This window comes from Malus sylvestris, chromosome 7, assembly GCF_916048215.2.
Source record: "Malus sylvestris chromosome 7, drMalSylv7.2, whole genome shotgun sequence".
Lineage (NCBI taxonomy): Eukaryota > Viridiplantae > Streptophyta > Magnoliopsida > Rosales > Rosaceae > Malus > Malus sylvestris.
The window spans coordinates 14,470,964-14,495,291 of NC_062266.1; the positions used below are offsets into that span (position 1 = coordinate 14,470,964).

Below are 24,328 nucleotides of genomic sequence, written 5' to 3' on the forward strand. Positions count from 1 at the left end.
TTTATCTTTTTCTGTACCACATATCATGTGTGTGGGTTTAAAAAACCAAGAACAGGTTAAAAGAAAGAAAAAAAACTTATGAAAAGACCTTGAAAACTTTGAGTTTTAATGATAAGGACAAAATAAAGGTAAAGTGAATATTATCAAGTTTGACTTTTTAATGTAAAAATGTGATTTTTTTTGTTAAAGTGAACAGTACCGTGAGTTTTTCGTTAAAACTTTCAAAAAAAAGAAAGGCTTCACGGTCACGGATGGTGGACACATGGTGTAGAAGAGCACCAAACCGGCCTCACCATTTTTAATCATTTTCTTTCCCTGCTCTAATTTTTTTTATAAATTTTTATAGTTTGTCGTGCCACACAACATGTGGCCGGATTTAATTCATATTTTTTAATATATTTTTTGCCTGCCATCAGTTGCTTTAAACACGATGACAGAAGAATGGCCTAGGAGGGCAATGAAGTCATTTTACTGTGGAAAAGATGGCAAAAAAGTGGCTTAACAAAGGAATTGAGGGGCATTTTGGTCCGCGCACTGTCCGTGAACAGTACAACGTGGTTGGGGTTTTAGTATAGGTATAATGTTCTACATATGTATCCTAAGTTATATGATATATTTATTGTAGAATATTAAATTAAGCATTCAACTTATTTTGAGAATATTCCAATGACACATGTGACCAATTGGTAAATGGTTGATTCCAACAGAACCATATGTCTTTTAAAAAATTATTCTGACAAAGAAAAGATATTGTCTGAAAAAGTATGATCACTTCCGACAACAACGAATCACACTTGAAAATATAAAAACATTATCGAGTGGACTATTTTTTCCTCGAAAATATTAAATCAATTTTGTCAATGTGAGCAAACCCTTGGTAATAACCATTATATTTCCAACAAGAAATTTGTTTGTCATTAATGCAACTACGCCATGTCTTTGCACCAAAATGTGAGACATGTTTCGAGGACATTATTATATGTGTCAGTAATAAAGTTAAGTTTCGTGACATGTTACCGACAACCAATATTCTATGGTCGAAATATGTACTTCTTACAACGATATTTTTTAGACCCTCAAAAAATCTTCGTTGGTAATGATCACTTTTTTTGTAGTCACCACATATAACTTAACGCAACTACAGGGAGGAAACCGAAAAGAAAAAAAAAATCACACATTTTAAAATTGTCGATGCACATACGTATCAATAAAGTACATTCTTTATTTATTTATTTATTTATTTTTAGTTTGAAGTTTGAATTCAAATCACATATGCCGCAAGCAACCGATACATTCACTGGAAACAAAAGGTTGAGATTTTTACCTTCCAGTTCAGCAACGACTACCAACACAACAACCCTAATTCAAATGTCAACCCCCTTCTTCAATAGAACAACTATGTTACACAAATGTATCAAATTAGAATCAAACTAATGAGATTGAAGCCAGAATTATCTATTCTAAAGTAGGGGGTCTAAAGTAGGGGGAGGGCAGGCACTATTCACGTTTGTTTTGATTTTGCTTTATTTACAACAATGCCAGCCGAATGTGGCTGGGTTGGGAGGTAATTCTCAAAAATTCAGAGGGTGATTTTGTCTTTTGAGGTCAATTCCTCCCCCCTCGATTTTGCTTTATTTACAACAAAACCGTGGGATTTGGGGCTGGGTTGGAACGTAGTTATTAAAAGTTAGGAGGGTAATTTTGTCCTGTGCATTTGAGACGGATTGGGGTGGGTTTGGGTTTGCTGTCATTCAGTGCAGGTTTCGGGGATGGCAGGCTATGCTTCCTCTGAGAGATGGATAGAGACAGACGGAGCGAGAGAGAGAGGGAGAGGAAGGAGTGGGGATCTCAGCACCATTGCTGCAGATCCTCGATTTCATGAGTGGGAGTGATGTTTAGAGATTTTTTTCCCACTTTTTGAGGGACGGATGGACAGGGAGAGAGATAGGGCAGAGAGCATGCTGTGTGTTTTTTGGGGTTAACGGGTTACCCCACGGGGTTGGTGAGCAGAGGATGTCTGAGGGAGGTATGGGAGAGGAGAGGGTTTTCGGTTTTGTCCTCTGATTCAACAGGTAAAACACTGTTCAGAAATTATTGTTCATTGTTTGTTTCTCATTTGCTTTGTTAAAACTGTGATTGACATTTTTTTGTTTCAATAAAATTGTAATGGATGTTTATAGCCTGTTTAGTTGGGTGTTAGGAGGATAGGTCTGTTTAGTGCACTGTTTTGTACACTGTTAGAGTCAGGTTTGTGTCTTTTAAACTTAGGTGTTGCACTATGCTCATTTCTGTTTTCTTCGTGCTTTGCTGCTGTTTCCTTCTCAACAAGTCGAATTCAGGTTCCTTTTCTGCTTTTCATCCTTTGAATATCCCTCTGTTGCTGGGTTGTTTCTCCATGTTTTGTTGCTTCTCTATTTATGATAAGAGTGTTAGAAGGCTGTTTCATTTATTGTTTTGCTCTTCTGTTGCTAGGTAGTATAATTTTGAAACAAGGTTCTTCTCTGTGTTCAAATGCATCATTGTTTTTTGTTCTTCAGTTTCTTTTTCATCATTAGCTATCTTATGATGGTTGATGGTTTAATACCACTTGGGAATTCACATGCCACAACAATATTAATTTCCAAGGTCCCCTGTTTGCAGCTTTAGCACGGTAAAACTTTAGTCTGATTTAGTATTGTGCTTTAGAGTGAACTTTGAGTATTGACGTAGGTGCATGCAAGTAGTCAAACCACGTACAAAGTTTGGTGTTCACGTTCTTTGATTGTATTCCTAAATTTGTGTTGGATATGCAATTATATGTTTGAATATATGTAATCTTAGTGGTTAAGACGGGTTAACATGTAAATGTGAATGAGTAATAGCTTCTGCTCTTATGATCCAATCATGCAATTTATAGAGGATGTTTGTCATAGAATAGATCAAATTGAATAGGTTTGGTAGTGAAGGCAGATATAGGTGCTAAAGGAAGATGTTACTGATTCATCAGTGTGTGTTAAGCTCACCACAAACAGGAGTGAGAGGAATGCTCATAGCTTTGGACTTATTGAATTGTTTTCCTTTAGGTTTGAAAAGAGATGTAGTTGATGTGCTAATTTCTGTGTTTATTCTTGCTTTGCTGCTGTTTTCTTCTCAACAAGTCAAATTGAGGTTGCACTGTGCTCATTTCTGTGTTTCTTCATGCTTTGCTACTGTTTCTAATATGATTTAGCTAATGCAAAACCTTTATATTGATTCCCATTGACCTTTATTTCATATTGTTTCCCCCTTTAATTTTAGGTCAATGCAGCAAGAAGGGCAGGAGCTCATGGTGTAATTGTTGGATGCGCTTCGTGTAATACGTATGTGATATGATAATTTGGATTTTCTTTTTCCTTTTGGTAAATTGCTGCAAGAACTTTCAAATTTGGTTATACTGTACATAGTTCAGGTCTCTATCTTATGACCCTTATATTTTTGTTTCATTTTTGTGTATGCGTGTGCATGTAATTCTAGCCCTTCGAGTAAAACTAGAACTCATTCAGTGGAGTTTTAGTTTCTTATCAAAGAATCAAATGAAATCTTCATGTGAAAACAAGTGATTAAATAGAAGATGAAAACGTGAAAGAATAAAATTAGGGGTACCTGATTTCTGTGAAATTTGAGCAGAGTGTTTGCAGGTGGGAAGAATGAAACCACTTAGGTTGAGCTTTTCTGGTCTAAGAGTCTTATCCAAGAAAAGAACACATTTTCCCTCCACTGTTATTTAGCTTACAACATCTCGCATCATGTAAGTCTATCTGCTGCCCTTGAACCAAATGCGTCTTGCATTGCCAAGGAAGAAATTTACTGGAAAGTGAAAAATCAAGACTTGAATGAAGACTAACTACTAGCTTTAATGATTCCACCGTATTAAATTATCCCCAACATGTTGGGTTTTAAGATTCATGTTAACTTTAGTTTGGGTTCTTATATATATATATATGGAATTCTAATAGTCCTCTCTAGCAGTGTTAATTTGTGACTCCATAGTTGACTGACAACGGCTGTACATTTTTCAATAGACCATGGCATGCTTTGGGACATGTTGATTCTGTAGTTTATGGAGCACGAGTACATTTTGTCTGGCCGGATCCAATGTGGTTAGCGCAGATCTCCCTCCCTATTGTAGAAAATCCGTACTTAACAATGTCATTGTACCTTGAGTTAAAATAAAATTGTAGATTTGGATAATCACGTGGTAGAGATGGAAAAGGAATAAGGCAACGGAAAATAGACACATCAAAACATGCAGAACTTTAAACAAATTACTGTATATTAAAAACTATTGTCACTCCAATCGTGATACAACAACTAAAGGATCAGAGTGACGTCCAGAACTTTTAACATCCTGCTTTGCAAGATAAAGATGTGTACCTAACCTATGGTAGTTAAAACCGAATCAAGTAAATAATGTACAGGTAAAACAATGAAGCATAAAGGGGTAATTTTGTGAGTACCAGATGTTGCTCAGGATTATGCTGAATACGTACAGTGGGTAGAACCAAATTACCTGCAGAGCAAAAATAAATAAATGAAAATAAGCAAAAATGATATGTTCTGTGAATTCAGAAAATAATTGAATCCCTTCAGTAATTGGGGCATCTACAATGATATGTTCTGCTTTACATCCTTTGAATATCCCTTTATTGGTAGATTGTTTCTCCATGCTTTATTGCTTCTGTATTTGCGTGAGAAGGGTGTTAGAAGGCTTTTTTACTTATTGTTTTGCTCCTTTGTTGATGGATTGTTTTTGCAATTCTTGCTTCCTTATGTATTTGTCTGATAAATTTTTAATTTTTTTCTTGACATGTATGTAGATCAAACACAAGTCTTGACAATTGGTTGTAGGAAGCTCTCTGTACTCAAGGTAAACAATTTCAACTTTTTACTTCTAAACCGTAGCTCTTAGGGTTTATTCACCCATGTAATTTTCAGTCAAATGAAATAATTGGCACTGCAAGCTTTTAAGTATGGAGGGATGTTTGATTATATGATGCAATGTGATGAACAATTTTGTTGTTTGAGCTTATATTGGAACTGAGTTTTTTTCTATTTAGTGTGCGTATCAATATTTGTCCATTTATGTCAGGGTTGAGATAACTAATCATCCATTTGGTCATTTTACCTTAGAATGGAACTAGGCTTTTTTTTATTTTGTGCACGTGTCTGTATCTCTCTATTTATGCAAAGCTTGAGACAACTTAGCATGTATTTGTAACAAACCCCGTTCCAATTGAATGGTTGGTGTATTTGTTCCAAACGCCATTCGAATTGGATGATTGGTTTATTTGTTCTAAACCCCATTAGAATTGTATTTGCTTGGCTGGTCTATTAGTATAGGGATAGTTAGATTAGGGATTTTGTTTTGCCATTTTGTGATTGAGATCTAATTACAGGTTTTGTGTTGCAATTCTCCATGTTTTGCTGTCTGTCTTGTCTGTGTAGTTAGTTTGGATTGTTTTTAGATTCTTAAATAGTGCTGCTTAATATTGTTTGTAAGGTTATTTTCTTTATCAAACATTTTCCAAAAAAAAAAAAAACTCTCCCAAATGACAAACTACAGGCTATTTATAGCACAATAAATACATGCCTTTGTCTCTATTAAACATTTTTATCGGCTTCAGGTGATTAAAGCCATGTAGAAAGCAAATTTATAGGAAGCATCTCCATTGATTAGATTTAAATAAAATCATATGCATCTCCCTCAATCAAATGACACTTATTAAAGACCATGCTTAGAAAAGAAAGCAGCCAAATTTATCTTCCTATACAATGGGAGACCAAAACTTAGAAGCAACTGGTAAGTTTCTGATACTATTGCATGCTTTGTCCATGACTACATCATCTTAGGATCGCATTAGATTATTATATGGTTAACTGGTAAGTTTCTGATGCTATTACATGCTTTGTCTCATGGAACCACATTGCGTTTTAGGTTCAGGGTGGAGTTATGACAAAATTAAGCATTACTACAAACAACGAAGGGGAAATATAAAATATCATGGAAAAAATTCTCAGCAGTTTTTTTAAAACAAACTTGAACTTGCAGTGCTGTACTACACCAAAACCAAAACAAATCTGCAGAAGTGTTTCACATTCTGCATTGGTAAAAGGGTTTAATTTGAATATCTTTTTCTTGAGTTGCTTTGCACAAGCCTCACAGTGCATGTTAACTTCGAGTTCTGCAGTTACCGCTCTATTAACAACAACAACAACAACAAAGCCTTTTCCCACTAAGTGGGGTCGGCTATATGAATCCTAGAACGCCATTGCGCTCGGTTTTGTGTCATGTCCTCCGTTAGATCCAAGTACTCTAAGTCTTTTCTTAGAGTCTCTTCCAAAGTTTTCCTAGGTCTTCCTCTACCCCTTCGGCCCTGAACCTCTGTCCCGTAGTCACATCTTCGAACCGGAGCGTCAGTCGGCCTTCTTTGCACATGTCCAAATCACCAGAGCCGATTTTCTCTCATCTTTCCTACAATTTCGGCTACTCCTACTGTACCTCGGATATCCTCATTCCCAATCTTATCCTTTCTCGTGTGCCCACACATCCCACGAAGCATCCTCATCTCCGCTACACCCATTTTGTGTACGTGTTGATGCTTCACCACCCAACATTCTCTGCCATACAACATCGCTGGCCTTATTGCCGTCCTATAAAATTTTCCCTTGAGCTTCAGTGGCCTACGACGGTCACACAACACGCCGGATGCACTCTTTCCATCCAGCTCGTATTCTATGGTTGAGATCTCCATCTAATTCTCCGTTCTCTTGCAAGATAGATCATAGGTAACGAAAACGGTCGCTTTTTGTTATCTTCGCTAGATTGCTCCGGTCATTAGTGTGGATAAGTATATAAATGGATAGAGATAGGAAAGCAAACACAAGATGTACGTGGTTCACCCAGATTGGCTACGTCCACGGAATAGAAGAGTTCTCATTAATTGTGAAGGGTTTACACAAGTACATAGGTTCAAGCTCTCCTTTAGTGAGTACGAGTGAATGATTTAGTACAAATGACATTAGGAAATATTGTGGGAGAATGATCTCGTAATCACGAAACTTCTAAGTATCGGAGTGTGGTGTCGTCTTGACTTGCCTTATCTGTCTCATAGGTAGATGTGGCATCTTCTCTGGAAGTACTCTTCCTCCATCCAGGGGTGGTATCTTTAACTGGTGGAGATGCACAAGGTAATGTATCAATTTCACTTGAAGCTTACTTGTAGTTTCAGGCTTGGTCAAGCGCGATACAAACCATGTAGTAGGAGTCCCCCAAGTCGCCGAGCTAGGAGGTCTGCTGAAAGAGGTGACAGACAAGGTAAGCAATCAGAGCTCCGACTGATTGTTCACCTTCTCCCCATCTTGCAGCAGCATGAAGGATAAAGAGAAGAAAAATGAGAAGAGATGATATGAGATACTTTTGCTTTTGAAGAAGTAACTTTCCACAGGCTTATTCTTGAACTGAGCTGGAGGGTTTTCTGGTTTCCTCCAGAGTATAAGGCCGACTGAAGAATTTGAGGGTCAAAACAAGTCCATCAAATCTAGAGTACGTTCCACCCTGCTGATATGGGATACTTTTGCTTTTGACAGAGTAATGGATGTATCGGCACGTGTGCTGTTACGCTTGTCTCCACATGCTTCCTTGTATCCTTCGCACTTGCCCTATCTGTTCCTCAAGCAGATGCGGAATCTTCCCTGGAAACATAAGATGTTGAAGATGAGTACTCGAGAGCAATGCCAGGTAAGTAATCAGGTAAGGGGTTCCAGGCAGTCAGTTCCTGGCTGGAAGCTTGATTCCAAGTGCTGACTGATTGCTCTCTTTCTCCTTGTCTTGCAGGTAAAAACAAGGCCAAAAGAAAAAACAGGGAAAAAGCATGATATGGGATACTCTTGCTTTTAACCCTGATGATATGAGATATTCTTGCTCTAGTATAGCTTGTTTGCAGAGGTATTATCGGGGGGAAAGAAAGCTGAATATTTCGAAAGGCTTTGTTGGGAGTGCCCTCTCAGATATGATGAAGGGTTGAGCATTTTTGCAGGTCTGCCTGTCCGTTGGGGATGGAGGTCGACATATATAGGAGTCTCCCTAACAACAAGTAGTAATGTTATTCCTTTACTCTGCTTGGTCATAGCACGGTAGTGGGAGCTGCCAGTTTCACATGTTTTAACTCTGTCAGAGCACTTTGAAAAAGTGGTCTGTGGTATCTGGCTCTCGAGATTCGGAGAACGATGCCTCTTCGATTTTTGAGAAAGCAATCATGTTGGGGGTCTGACTCTCGAGATTCGGAGAGCAGTGTCTCTTCGATTTTTGAGGAAGTAATCATGTTGGGAGTCTGGCTCTCGAGATTCGGAGGGCGGTGCCTCTTCGATTTTGGAGCAAGCAATCTTGTTGGGAGTGTTGTCTCGAATGTGAGTAAAGGTTGGACATGTTTGCTAGTCTACCTTGCCACGAAGCACAAAGGTTGACACATAGGGACTTTCCAATTATCCAGCAATGGTACTGTTCCTTTACCCTCTCTTCGATTTTGAGAAAGTAGTCATGTTGGGAGTCTGGCTCTCGAGATTCGGAGGACGGTGCCTCTTCGATTTTGGAGCAAGCAATCTTGTTGGGACTGTTTTCTCGAATGTGAGTAAAGGTTGGGCATGTTTGCTAGTCTACCTTGCCACGAAGCACAGAGGTTGACACACAGGGACTTTCCAATTATCCAGCAGTGGTACTGTTCCTTTACCCTTGTGGGTAATAATATGGTAGCTAGACCTTCAAAATTTATGTGTCTAAACTTTGTTAGTGCTGTTTCTTTGCTATTCTTTTACCTTTCTTGGTCAGAGCGATGTAGTGGGAGCTGCAAGCTTCACGTGCTCAACTTTGGCAGAGAACTTTGGCAAAGTGATCTGTGGTACCCATGAGTTATTGTTGCGTGTGGGAAGTGGGTGATTGAACAGTAAGATTCATGTGCTTTCTACTTCACCAGAAGTCTTCGACAGAATGCCCATAATTTCTGCAAAGCTGAGTGTGCGTGTGACAGGTGCTGACAAGGCTAGAAAAGTAGGTGCCTCTTTGATTTCTGAGATCGGCCCTCGTGGTCTCTGAGCAGCCCAGCTTTTGAGAAAGCGAGCGCCTCTTCGATTGATTCGGAGAACGGTGCCTCACCGATTTTTGAGAAAGCAATCATGCTGGGGGTCTGGCTCTCGAGATTCGGGGAGCAGTGTCTCTTCGATTTTTGAGAAAGTAATCATGTTGGGAGAGTGGCTCTCGAGATTCGGAGGGCGGTGCCTCTTCGATTTTGGAGCAAGCAATCTTGTTGGGAGTGTTTTCTCGAATGTGAGTAAAGGTTGGGCATGTTTGCTAGTCTACCTTGCCACGAAGCACAGAGGTTGACACACAGGGACTTTCCAATTATCCAGCAATGGTACTGTTCCTTTACCCTCTCTTCGATTTTTAAGAAAGTAGTCATGTTGGGAGTCTGGCTCTTTAGATTCGGAGGACGGTGCCTCTTCGATTTTGGAGCAAGCAATCTTATTGGGAGTGTTTTCTCGAATGTGAGTAAAGGTTGGGCATGTTTGCTAGTCTACCTTGCCACGAAGCACAGAGGTTGACATACATGGACTTTCCAATTATCCAGCAGTGGTACTGTTCCTTTACCCTTGTGGGTAATAATATGGTAGCTAGACCTTCAAAATTTATGGGTCTAAACTTTGTTAGTGCTGTTTCTTTGCTATTCTTTTACCCTTCTTGGTCAGAGCGATGTAGTGGGAGTTGCAAGCTTCACGTGCTCAACTTTGGCAGAGAACTTTGGCAAAGTTATCTGTGGTACCCATGAGCTATTGTTGCGTGTGGGAAGTGGGTGATTGAACAGTAAGATTCATGTGTTTTCTACTTCCCCAGAAGTCTTTGACAGAATGCCCATAATTTCCGCAAAGCTGAGTGTGCGTGTGACAGGTGCTGACAAGGCTGGAAAAGTAGGTGCCTCTTCGATTTCTGAGATCGGTCCTCGTGGTCTCTAGGGAGCCCAGCTTTTGAGAAAGCGAGCGCCTCTTCGATTTCTGAGATCGGCCTTCGTGGTCTTTGAGCAGCCCAACTTTTGAGAAAGCAAACGGCTCTTCGATTTCTGAGATCAACCCTCGTGATCTCTAAGCAGCCCAGCTTTTGAGAAAGCAAACGCCTCTTCGATTTCTGAGCAGGTGCCTCTTTGATTTCTGAAGCTCCGTCGAGTGCAGATTTTTATAGGGGCTGGCATTAAGTTCCAAAGCACACTTGAATCTCCACCAGTAGAAGCTTCATTCTTGCACTTCTAAGATCTTGATTTGTCCGACCTCTTCTCTCTTCAACACCTTTGAAAATGTCCGGCCCCTCCGACCGTCGTTTTGACTTGAACCTTGTTGAAGAGGCAGCCCCGCCTTCTCCAGACAACATATGGCGCCCATCCTTCGTCTCCCCAACTGGTCCTCTTACCGTTGGGGATTCCGTGATGAAGAATGATATGACCGCTGCGGTGGTGGCCAGGAACCTTCTCACTCCCAAAGATAACAGACTACTTTCCAAACGGTCTGATGAGTTAGCTGTTAAGGATTCGCTGGCTCTCAGTGTTCAGTGTGCAGGTTCTGTGTCTAATATGGCACAACGCCTATTTGCTCGAACCCGCCAAGTTGAATCATTGGCGGCTGAAGTGATGAGTCTCAAACAGGAGATTAGAGGGCTCAAGCATGAGAATAAACAGTTGCACCGGCTCGCACATGACTATGCTACAAACATGAAGAGGAAGCTTGACCAGATGAAGGAAACTGATGGTCAGGTTTTACTTGATCATCAGAGATTTGTGGGTTTGTTCCAAAGGCATTTATTGCCTTCGTCTTCTGGGGCTGTACCGCGTAATGAAGCTCCAAATGATCAACCTCTGATGCCTCCTCCTTTTAGGGTTCTGTCCAGTACTGAGGCTCCAAATGATCCCCCTCCGGTGCCTTCTCTTTCTGGGGCTCTACCGACTGCTGAGACTTCTCCTAAGCAACCTTTGTGAAGGCTCCCTCTTATTAACCTGAAGCAAAAATAAACCCGCTTTATAAGTCCACTGTTTTAACAAATGTAATTTTCTTTTCCGGTGCTTTCCATTTCAGACAATGCGACTTTATGAACTTTTTATTTGATGTTAAGTTTGATCGACTTATGTTATTCATTTGGTTTTGGCTTTGTTTCTCTTTTTTCTTCTCTTTGTGATCCTCTGATTATCCAGACATTTTCATACCTAAGATTTTATATTATCATCATTTTGTTCAAATGCACCATTTCCTTTTTTGTTTCCCTTCTCTCATCTTGCAAGCACTCATGATGTTCATTTCCTTTTAATTTTGGTTAATGCCGGTTTTGAAATTTTTGATGATCGTTTTCATATTTCTATAAATTTTGACAGAAAATACGATCTGAAAAAACACATTTGTCTCTAAGTATAAATTACGTTAGTCTAATTATGGCTATGATAAAAAACCATGTGATCAACTATGGTTTGCTTATACTGCAATTTCAATTTGGGAATTGAATTTATTTACAGAATTATGATCCTTTTTAAAATTTAGAAAAGAACATGTTAAAAGACCAATTTTCTTTACAAGAACTTGAATAAAAAGTAGACCATGAGAGTAAACCAACCAACAACGATTATGGTGATTCAGTAATTTAAACGTGAACTAGCTTTGAGAGTCATACTCACCCATTGTCGGTTTTCCTTTCGAGCATATTTCCTATCCAAAGTTTCCCAAACTGTGTTCTCAAACAGCTGCATTGGCATGTATTTCCAACTTCTAATAGTCTTTGGTCCCCATACTTTCCAGAATTTGTTTTGGATCTTGATAATAGTTGCTATATTGCTTGGAATTGTCAATGATTTCAGTTCTTCGTTTTCTTTTCTCTGATAGATTATTGTTTTTCAATTTAAATTTTACTCTTTTCCAACTTAGAGTGTTTCATTGAATAAATGATACATATTTTTCTCGAAGTCATTTCATTGTTTGTTTTCCTTTGGAGGATTGTTGTGCTTCGGTTAGTACCATTCAGGTTTGTCCATTTGTCAATCATCACTGCTCATGTTTGTGAATGTGTGGCAAAGCATTGGTGATGCAATCTGTCTAGACAAAATAGAGATCGTCTTTTAAAGTTAAATATGCTCCACTTTCTGCAAAAAAAAAAAGGCAAAATGGTTAACCATCTATTGGCAAAAACTAATTAGTGACACCTTGATCAACCTGCACAGATTGCTATCTGGCCACTAAGCATTATGTTTGGGGCATAGGGTGCATTTTCTATGGTATGGGGTATCCGGGAGAAACTGTTTCAAGATTAGGATTTTGTTTGTAAGATTTGCAGAGAGATGGGGGTGTTATAGTTTTTATGTTTAATGTTTTGAGACTCACCCTTTATTTGGTGCACTTTCACATATTGAGTCCGTTATACCATAACGATTTAAGTTACTCTTATTGTATCTGTTTGTTTGCACTTCGAATTCTTAATCACAGTCTCATTGCTTTTTTGTAGTTTAGATCGGGCTCGCATCGTGGAATCATAATCTGCTCTTGCTGCTGCCTTTAATGAAGGGGTTCTGAGCCATTACATTTCAATCAAGCCTTTGGTATGTCCTGAACTCGAATACGTTGTTTCCCCATGCTTTCCATTTCAAACAATGTGATTTTGTAATTTTTAAAATGACTGTTTGGTTTTTTTTTTCGGCTTATATTATATGTTTGTTCTGTGCTTTGTTTCTCATTTGTGGTTATCTTTGTGACCTCTGATTGTCCAGAGGTCCGATAGTTCTTTCTTTTTTTTTGTTTAAATTTTGTCTATGCAATTTTGTTAACAACTGCAATTACTTTGGTTGGTCGATGTTTTCGTTAGGTTTTTCTGGTAGTCAATATCTCATCCTCCCTGAAGTGCTTTAATAAGTACTATTAACAACTGCAATCTCTCAACAAACTAGACATATTTCCAAAAAAAAAAATCACAACTTCCATATTTAAAATTTTGAAATTTTTAACTGTGTTATTCTAAAGACCTACAAGCTAAACATATTTTTCTAAAAATTATAAATATTAACGCTATATTTAATTTGTGATTCAGGGTAGATAAAATGGTGAAAGAGATTGATCGAAGCGAACAACAAATTTTAGGAGGAGTTTTGGTTAAAAATTTAAAGAAACTGATTGAGGCTCGAAACAATGAAAAGATTCGAGGAACAAAACAGATATATAGAGAAACTGCCCCAGGACCCAGTACAAAGAAAGCAGTGAAAATAGAAAAAAACAAGGATGGGTTTGCGTGTTTATGGTAAAGGTGGAAACCGAAACAAATTGGTGGTTCACATTATCCATTCACCTGAAAATCGTAGTAATTCGCCAAAAGAACAAGTTCCGTTGGATGAAGAAGTTTAACATTTTTTTTGGGGGTTTTTTGGTGGGATCTAGGCTAGCCCGCAGAACATATATTTTGCCATCTTAACTTTAAGGCCAATTTAAATGTTAAATGCATGTTGCTCCTATTTGTTAGGGAAACATAGCATGTTTTTCCAGTTATATCTTTTGTAATAAGCTTGGTTGAATATATGTAAAAGCGGAACTACTTATCTTACCGACACCGTTCACTCATATATTTTTTTTTTTCGTTCATGATTGTGTTGAATTTTTTTTCATGTTGCATGTGTTTAATTCATGTGGTTAAGATTCGTGCATTCAAGTCCCGTAGCAGATGATCCTATTGGTCTTTTTCTTTGCACGTCCAATCTCGCCTGTTATTACACTGTTACCTGAGTGTTCCAGCAGAACAAAACGGATTCCTGCACCTCCTTAAACTATGCATTAGAAGATTTTCACAACGACACTAAGAATAAATAGGACATGATTAGAACTTCTAAAAATTGAGTCTTTCAGATAATATATTCAACTTTATTCAATTCAATTTAAAATGTACAATCCCCGAATCTAAAAGATGGTGAGTGTATTTCTTTCATCATCATGAAAACTTCTTTTCCCCAAAAATTGTTCTGCTTCTGTAATTAAGGCGAAAGAGAAATAGAATTGCCACAAACACTGCTATGTCATCAGGTCTAAATCTTTAAGACATAATTACGTTGGTTTAGGAAAAGTTTAGGACAAAGTTAAGTCTTCGTTTTTCAAAAATCAGAAAGGTGACAATGGAGTAAGGGTGTAAGTGTTGCCCAGGATCAAGCAAAATGAGTGATACATTTAGCATTTACACACTAAAGTAGGCCAAAAGTGAAAACCGATTAGTAAAGATTATGATAATTCACTAATTTAAACATAAACCAGCTTTGAGAGTGATACTCACCCATTGTCGGTTTTCCTTGCGAGCGTATTTTCTACCCAAAGTTTCCCAAACTGTTCTCAAACGACTGCATCGGCATATCTTTCCAACTTCTAATAGTCTCTGGTGCTAGAACATTTTCTAACTTCATTCTAAAAAAAATAGATTCTTAAGTAAAGACATCTAAAACCAGGTAAGTAAGCAGTTTAATGAGGACGAAATTCAAAAGTAGACCCAAATTGTTAGATATTCCTTGGGAGTAAGCATTGTTCGTTTTTAATCGCAAATGGTAGCTGAAATTATCTTATTTATTACCACCATTGATTTGAATTTGTAATACACAATGTTTAAATCATTTGATCGTCAGTCAGTTAAATCTAATACTGGTGGTTTGGTTGTGATCAAATCGATCCAATCTCAAAAAGTGTGACATGTGAGGTGATAACGGACTAACAGAGGAGAATAAGTTGATACATCTATGTTTGATTTACAAATTTTGGCAAATTCTTGCCTTTTTTTTGGTTTCATGTTGACATATATCTGTCTTCTTAACCAAGTAGCGATAACTTGAGTTTCTAGAAGTTTTAATGAGTGGTTTATTGAATTGATTTGGACGTGTGGTTTATTCAATTCGAATTTGGATATGTGCTAATTTGAAGAACTTGACAAAATCTGAGGAACCTTATTCACTATTTGGCCATTACATAAAACATCAACATAATTTCCCTCGCTTTCGCTGATTCTCTGTGATTAAAGTCTAGAAAAATACAGTGAAAAAGATGCAACTTTTTTATGGGATTGACAATTTTCGGATTCAAAATATTCCTAAATTTTTTTTGTTTTGATTTTTTAGTGTCTTTGGTCATTTAGCTAAAATATCATTAGCTTTCGTCTTTAAATTTGAAAGTCTTAGGGTTGCTAATGGATTTACTTTTTGCATATTTCAGAAATTTGGACCGCTGGAGGAAGAAGTTGGTTTCTTGATGTTTTGAGGTATATAATTATGTGCCATCATTTTTTTCAAAGCCTAATTAGCTTTCTACCTTTTTTTATTTATATTCGTGAAGCTTTCATGCTTGGATTTTAAATATATGATTAATTTTTGTTCATTTTAGCTTATATTGGAACTGAGTTTCTTTCTTTTTTATGTGCGTATCTGTTATCTATCCATTTATGCGAAGGTTGAGTAACTAAGCATTTATTTGGTGGTTTGAGCCTAGAATGGAATTGGGCTTCTTTCTATTTTGTGAACGTATCTGTATTTGTCTATTTATGTAAAGATTGAGAAAACTGAGTAGTGGGTGTATTAGTTCCAAACGACATTCAAATTGGATGATTGGTTTATTTGTTCTAAACCCCGTTACAAATGTATTTGCTTGGATGGGCTGTAGGTATAGGGATAGTTAGATTACGAATTTTGTTTTGGCATTTTGTGATTGGGATCTAATTCCAGGTTTTGTGTTCATGTCTCCATGTTGTTTTTGTTCTGTTTATGTGGTTGGTTTGGGATCTTATTGTCCAATGGTTGGACGGTTGGTTTGTTTTTTTTTTTTTTCTTTTAATTTTGTTTGTGTGATTCTGTTAGGGTTGAAGGTGCCTTGCTAACTCTCTTATTCTGGTTTAGGCCAGCATTGTAGCTTTTTTTATCAAACGTTGTTAGACATTTCATCTCTGTGATTCTGTTATTGGTTGGTTGGTGTTTTAATTGGGTTTTTTCGATAGTTAACTATTTCATCATTCCCGAATTACTTTAACATATGCTGTTCATAACTGCACTTTCTCAACAAATCAGATTTTTTTTTTTTAATAAAAAAAACCCATGTCTTAGAAAATGAGTTGCCTTTTAACAACGCATGAATACATGTTAGATGAAATAGTTATACAGAGAAATTATCTACTCTATTTATTTCTACTAAGCAATATTTCTTTGCCGAGATTATGTCCAACTTTAGCATACTTGAAGCCGCTATGCTATGCCATCAGCTGCTTCTAATTTTCTAAACAGTTAATACTATCTTAAAATTGAAATTATGATTCCTTATAATTGAAATGCTAATGATTCGAACCTCATGACTGAATTATTATAGCTCTGTAAGACTTATACTAACATGAATAAAAGTTGCTGACATGCTTACCATGTTAACTCATATCCACTATTCTCCTGCTTATTTGAAGACGTTAAGAGTAGTGGAAGAAGATAAAGAGCTTGACTTAGTGATCCTGTTTCCTTTACATGAGGAAAGAAACATAATAAAAGTTAATCTTCCTATCAATTTCCAGTTCATTATAGCGTTGGCCGAGGCCTCTTGCAGTTTACTCAACATTTCACTTAGGCCTTAACCTTTGGTATTCTTCGTTGAACCAAATTAGTTCTATTGGATTCAAAATATATGTAATTTTTTTTTTTTTTTTGGTGTGTCTTTTTGGTCATTTGGCTAAAATTTCATTAGATTTGGTCTTTAAATTTGAAAGTATCTGAGTTGCTAATGGATTTACTTTGTTTGCAGATTTCATAAATTTGGATCGTTGGAGGAAGAAGTTGGTTCTATACCGTTTTGAGGTATACAATTATACGCCATCGCTTTTATTCAAAGCTAATAAGCTATCTACCTTTTTTTATTTATATTTGTGAAGCTTTCATGTTTGGAATTTAAATATATAATTCAATTTTTGTCGTTTGAGCTTATGTTGGAACTAAGTTTCTTTCTATTTAGTTTGCATATATGTATCTGACCGTTTATGTCAAGATTGAGATAACTAAGCATCCATTTGGTCGTTTGAGCTTAGAATGGAACTTGCCTTCTTTCTATTTTGTGCATATGTCTGTATGTCTCTATTTATGAAAGCTTGAGATAATTGAGCATGTATTTGTACCAAACCCGTTCCAATTGAATGGTTGTTGTATTTGTTCCAAACACCATTCGAATTTGATGATTGGTATATTTGTTCTAAACCCCATTACAATTGTATTTGCTTGGATGGGCTGTTAGTACAGGGATAGTTAGATTAGGAATTTTGTTTTGCCATTTTGTGATTGGTATCTAATTACAGATTTTGTGTTGCATGTCTCCATGTTTGAGTGTATGTCCTGTCTGTGTAGTTAGTTTGGGCTGTTTTTAGATTCTTAAATAGAGTTGCTTAATATTGTTTATAAGGTTATTTTTATAACCGGAGGAGCAGGGGTACTGTAGCAACTGAACTTAGAGTTGTGAACATAACTGAATTGATAGGTAAGAAAAGTAGTGGGAGAACTTCCATGGGTAAGAATAAGATCGCCATTTTTTGCATCCTCTTAGCTCAATTTGGTAGTTAGATGTCCATTAAAGACACAGTCAAGGTTTAGATTCAATGTGTTTGGTGTAATTTTGTTTTTTAGTATTAAACAAGCAAGAAGCCACCTTTCAAGGACTGAAGCATATGTAAGAAAATATGTAAAACTGAAAACCATTTATAATTAAAAAAAAAAGGACGGATTAACTAAAGAAAAGTTAAAAAAAATTATCTTCCCCATATATTACTCATGATTCCGACATGCCTTACGGTTATACAAAAAACATAGGTCATAAAGATGTTCTAAAACATTTACATGAAGATATAAATTTGCATTTTTATTTTGTCATTTTGTTTATTTTTCTAAACATGACTCCGCCGTTACTTTGATAAATCAGCTTATTAAGTTTTCAATTTAATTTGCTTCTCAATTTTTTTCTATCTAGATTCATGGAGATAATGTCGCTTCATTCTCTAAGACCATACCAGCCAGCAAACAAGCTCCAAATCAGGGTTTGCAGGATGTGGATCACAAAAACCATCGAAGATGATCCTCAGCCACAGAGTCTTGATTATGTGTTTGTTGATAAACAGGTGAGAATTTTTCATCTTTTTCGTTATCGTAAGATGCTTACGTTTTTTATGTATCCAAGTGTGCATGCTGTGTTCTTGGTACAACAAATTTTGTGGTCAAACATTCTCTAAAGTTTGGGAACTAATTGCTCTATGCAATTTGTTGCCGAATTATACATCACTTCCACATGATTAATGTTTGTGTGGTTAATTGTTCTATTGGATTCAATCATGGGCCTTGATATCAATTTTTAAACCGGGCCACTACATTCATGCAAATCCAAAAGAAATCAAAATTCCATCTTCTCCATATAATGCCATGTGATACAATAAATTTTGTTCTTAGAAAAACAAATTTTAGACTCTGTTGTTGACACTTTTGCTCTCTTTGCATTTCACTATAGAGATTATATTTAATTATGCTCAAACAAATTTTTTTACATATGTAAACAAAACTAAGTAGAGTCCATCAATTCTTCTTTTTCTTAATTTGTTTTGTTTCTTTTTTTTTTTACCACAAAAATATAATTCAAACTTTATTTATAAGTTTGCTTCAATTGCTATCATTTCGATTCATAAAGTAATCTTTACTGTTGTGGTGTATTTTATCTTAAATGCTGCCTCTGTGGCAAGAATTATGCTATCCTCACTGTTTTTTAGCTTCTTAAACCGCATGTGTTAAATGTTCTCCTGCACATTTAATAATCTATATTATTTTAATTTTCTCCTTCTAACAGGGAGATGCAGTTCACGCAACTGTGAATGCTCGAGACATTCAATTTTTTTTGGACCTTCTGAGAGTCGGCGATGCATACGAGATCACTAAAGTTCGTGTTGTTCACAACAGGACATCGAGCAAAGTTGTCCCTCATCCTACAGCGCTTGAATTAAATAGGAGAACCACATTCGTTCCAATTGACAAAACAAACCACGAGATCCCAAAGCAATGGTTCAATTTGATTGACCTTGATCAACTTCATAAGAGAATCAACAACGATGTTGAGCTTACAGGTAACAAATTTGGTTTTGCGTGTTGCACTAACATCTAAAATTATCATTATAATTTATTCATTGCCTTTGGTGCGCAATAATTTTCACCGCTAAATATTGTTCGTAGATGTGTTTGGTTATTTAACGGCTGTGCAGCCGATTGAAGACGTGACTGTCCAAAAGTCAAGAACTGCAAAGAAGAAGAATCTTAACTTGCAAGATATCAGGTCATTCCTATGCGTTAAGTTCAAATTACGCACATAAAACGTCATATTTATGACATAAAACATCACATTTTTTTAAACTTACAGGGGCGAAACAATTAGGATCACCTTATGGGGAGAAGCTGCAACAACTTTTGAGGACAGTGGAATAAAATCCCTTCCACCACCTATCTTCGCTGCTGTAACAAGCCTCAAAGTCAAAGAATACCAAGGTTGTACCTCAACATCCTTTATTTAGCTGCTTAAACCTTCAATTGTTCATTCTTATGTTTTATATATAGGAAACCCTGTTCTTGGAAGCACTGGATCAACTATTTATATTTTCAATCCAGAGATTCCGCAGCTCACCCAATACAAACAAAAGTAAATTGACAACCTTCCTTCAATAACTTTGTTGTTTATATTTCTTCAATTTGTCTTTTTCAACCTAAACATACATGACACAGGTTTAAGGATCTGAGATCACCTGTTCAAATCTTGCGCACCTCAGCTGTAATGTATGCAGACCGTGCTGTTGGTCCTAATTTTGAGTCCAAAACAATTGAGGAGCTCCTTCTACTTGATCCTGCTTTACACAAAGTTAGTCTCTCATCACCTACTTATTAAGAAAAATCACATCTTTTTTAATAATAAATTTTAGAACTTCTTTCTTGGCTATCTCTTGCTTTCTACTTTATTCATTTATATTTCATGTTTACAAGACGATGAGTAAATGTATTTCATTATTTAAAATTGTGTGATTCCATAACAGAATGCAAGTTTTGCATGCAAAGCGACTGTCGTTAGATTTGATTTGACTAGAGGTTGGTGGTACAAGTCGTGCCCATTCTGCCATAAAGCTGTCAAAAAAACTTCCGGATCATTTCAGTGCAATGAACATGGTTTATTAAACAGGTTACCTGAACCATGGTAATCTCTTTTACACCTCTTTTACATATAACTGTTGTATTAAGCTGCTTAGTCATTTTTAAATTTCTTGCAATTATAAAATTTATGATTGATGATGTTTTTATGGTTATCATCTTTTTCACAACAAGAAGATTTAATGCATGACAAAGCTTCCTTTACATATGTCTTTGCACTTAATAAAGAGATTGGTATCCATGTGTTAAAAAGCTGGCTTTTTTTGCCTCTAATATACATATGAATGGAAGTGTCTTTTGTTGACCAAAGTTTTGGAATGCTCATGGACTTTCGTTCAAAGTTGTTTTTGTAAACAAAACGTCTTTGTATTTGGATCACAACTAATTGTTTAGATAGGGTAATTAGTCAGAAAGGTATTAGATTATTGAGAAATGAATGAGAAAGTTGCATCTTAACTGCAATGATGTGCTCATTGTGGCTACTTTTCTAATACGCAAACATATGGTTCCTGTGCTATTTTACTTCAAGAATGGTAGTGATAACTGCCTAACATGAAAATATCCAACTCTTCCTTAGGTTCAAAATCAATATTATAGTGGAAGATAGCACAAATCAACACAACTTCCTCATGTTAGGAAGGCATGCTGAAAAGATACTTCATGTTTCTTGCCACACTATGGTAATAGAAGATGGATATGACGATCCCTTTATCGTGCCACCGCCTCTAAAAAAATTGGAGGGAGAGACAAAAAGATTTTTGCTATCTTTTGGCAATCAAAACAGTGATTTTCGGAAGACGGACTTTATCATTTATGGATTGCTTCAAGATCAGCTGCCCTTGAACCCAGCGACTGCCTCTATTTACCCGCAAACGCCTCCTGCCACTACAGGAAAACAAATTATAAGTGAAGCGACTCCCGCCCCAGTGATGCCTTCCCTGCAATCAGATCGCCATCCCCAATTGGTTGCATCTCCCAAAACTTCAAAGAGGGCATTGTTCATTGATCAAGCAGACAAACCAGACAGGTTAAGTTTTCCTCTCAGTTATCATCTTATGTATAAATCTTCATAAATATGCTTGCTTATTTTGGGTGTACATATGTGTTATGTTGTTGATAAAAAACCGTTAGCCAATCTTTTTGCTTCAGTCTTTAACATTTTTTTTGCATACCTATCACAATTCTCTCTGACCTTATAAATTGTACCTTCATTCACAGCAAAAAAACTCGCACCGGGCAAACAGAGACAACCAATTCTGCTAGAATTGCGAGAGAATTCCACAAACTGGTTGTCCCTAAGATTGAGCCTGCCGATAAAGAACCGATAGCTGCACTCAAAACAAAGTCTCAAACCAAAAAAACCAAGGATAGGTAAATTACAATTTATTTTTCACATGCACACCTGCATAACATCTGTTATATCAATGTTTACTAAACTATGATTCCTGTTTTTTCTTATAGTACTGAAGATGTTCGCCCACTGAAAAAATGAATGACTACAGTCTTCGTTATGAATTGCTACAAAGTTGCTCTACAGTTTTTTGCCTTTAAAACATGTGCAGCTGAAAACTTAGTTGTGGAAACAACAACATAACATTTTTTTGGGTTTTTCGTAACTGCTTAAACAGGTGCCTAGGCTGCAGGGTATGTATTTTGTCACCTTAACTATAGGGGCAAAATATGTGTGGACTGCATCTTCCTTTTGTAACTAATGGACATAGGCATGCTGCATCTTTATTCCTTTGAACATTTGAGTTTCTTTTTTGTAACTACTTAAACAAGTGCCTAGATTGCAGAGCATGTATTTTGTCACCAAAACTGTAGAGGCAAAATATGTGGACTGCATCTTCCTTCTTTAACTTATGGAAACAAGCACACTACATCTTTGTTGCTTTGAACATATATGCTTGAAAGATAAGCTGCCAAAACAAAAACAACCTACTTTTTCACCTTTCACTCATCTATCCTTTTTATTTGTTCATGATTTTGTTAATTTTTTTTTCAAGTTGCATGTGTCTAATCCGTGTACTTAAGATTCGTGCATTCAACTCTCGCAGCAACGCGCAGGCATTTTTACTAGTTTTAAACTAAAACAAAAAAATGAAATTGAACTAAACCATAACTCAATTGAAGCCTATGTTTAACTATTATTGAAATTAACAAAACCCTTCCTGATTTTGAAACCTAAAGGACGAAGGTAGTAATCGAAATATGTTATTTGAAATTAAACTAAAACCTGAATCACATTAATACAATCATTCATCAAACCCACTAATACAATCACACGAAAACCCCCAATCATTTATCAAAATTATATTCAACCATTTTTAGCATTTTCTCAAAAGATCAAACCTTCAATATCATAGCAACAATTACCAATTTTTTTTATCAAAACCCAGAAAAGTCAGTTTAGATTTTGTATGAAAAAGTAAGGCAATACATAAAAATTCAAACCAAGAATAGAGCAAGAGACTTGCAACTCTAAACCAACGTCTAAACTATAAATTGCTTACCTTCAGTAGAGGTGGAAACCAAACAGAGAGGGAGTTTGGGTTTCATGTTCTGACTTATATACAAAGTTTGAGTGAACTGGTGGTGGTGGTGGTGGTTACAATTTACAGAGAAGAGGGATGACGTTGGGAGGCAAGGGAAGTAGCCAATTTTTTCAAGGGATTTGTCGCACAAGAGTATCCCTACATTTTAGTTCTGGAAAGTTTTATGTAAGAATACGGTTTTAAAGATGACAAGCAAAACTCAATCATTTTTTATCAAGCAGCATGTTGCCTTGGAAGAGATTCATGGGTTGTTTGAGGTTGTTTTTTGAAGGCTAAAAGTAGTTTCAGACATTCAAATCCTAATGTTGTAATCATTTCGTATTTAATTTTTACTTTTACTTTATATGCTTGAGATATGATGACGATTATATGGAAAACGAGATGGACGAAGAAGATTTATGTGAGATAAAAGAACTAAGGAAGAAGGAATGAAAACAAATTCATAAAAGTGAAAACAATTAAAATAGTTTTGATTTTTTGTTTTCAATTTTGTCACTTTGCGTGTCTTTCCTTGTACATTCATCACATGTCTCCCACCATCCTTTATTCACTCTTCTTCATCCATCATTTTCCTTATGTATTTCCGTTCTAACACAATCACAAGACATAAAAATAAAAAATAAAATGGTTATATCAAATACTTGTTGGTCACAAAAGCCCTTCACCATAAAATATTTCTCCATACGCACTAAAAAGTGTTTATGCTGAAGCACTTTTCGAACTTTTTAAGTGATTTTCTATGAAACATACTTTTAACAAATTTTTATGTGCTAATAATAGACGTACTTATCAAAAAATGCTGATAACCAAAAGTGCTTCTTGCTAGTACTATTAGAGCAACTCCAGCGGATGCTGGTTGCTCGGGCGACAGGGGAGGAGAAAGGGCCTGAGGGCCGGTGGGAGCAGCTCCAGCGGGGAAGGGCCCGAGTGAGGGTGGGAGGCCGAGCGAAGGGGGGGTGGGAAGTCGACGGGCCTGTGGCCCGAGGGCTTTGTAATTGTTTATTTTTTTTTTTGTGTCAGAGAGAGAGAGAGAGAGAGGGGGTTTTTTATTATTTAAACAAACAAAAAAAACTATTATTTTAATTGCTTATTGTCAGGGGGAGGGTTGCAAGGGTGGAGATGTAAATGGCAATTACTGTTCATTAATGGTGGTTACTATTCATTTAAGGCAGTTACTGTTTAATAGGGTGGATTGAATAGTGGATTGCCAGGGGAAGGGCTCCATGGATGGAATTGCTCTTAGCTGTCTCAGAAACCTTGATATCCATCCATCTTTGGTGTTACTTTAAAGTGTACCTCTTTATACTTGTAATAAGAACCTTAAAATATTTATAAAGGGTTACGCTAAAGTTATAATTTGCTATTAATGGATTGGCTAATCGAAGATCCAGTACAATATATGAAAGAAAGCCCTTGCTGCTTGTTTCCCAAAATCCCACATGTTACAAAAACAAAACCATCACGATCGAAACAGCTATAAAAATAGAGGAAAAGTAATGAAAATGACTTTAAAACTTTAAGTTTTAACGATAATGA

The 24,328-nt window shown here is 36.6% G+C and overlaps 2 long non-coding RNA genes and 1 pseudogene across 2 annotated transcripts; 2 read left to right on the forward strand and 1 right to left on the reverse strand.

The window, feature by feature from the left end:
• Positions 1-3,274: 3,274 nt before the first annotated feature.
• On the forward strand, positions 3,275-13,624 carry LOC126628311 (uncharacterized). The gene is made up of 4 exons (XR_007625368.1): positions 3,275-3,338; positions 4,836-4,885; positions 12,539-12,632; positions 13,118-13,624. It is a non-coding gene; the product is annotated as an uncharacterized LOC126628311 (long non-coding RNA).
• LOC126628312 (uncharacterized) lies at positions 6,678-11,037 on the reverse strand. The gene is made up of 2 exons (XR_007625370.1): positions 9,688-11,037; positions 6,678-8,773 (listed from the first exon to the last, which is right to left on the reverse strand). It is a non-coding gene; the product is annotated as an uncharacterized LOC126628312 (long non-coding RNA).
• A 3,179-nt stretch (positions 13,625-16,803) lies between the features above and the next one.
• LOC126630121 (uncharacterized) lies at positions 16,804-21,984 on the forward strand (annotated as a pseudogene).
• Positions 21,985-24,328: the final 2,344 nt, after the last annotated feature.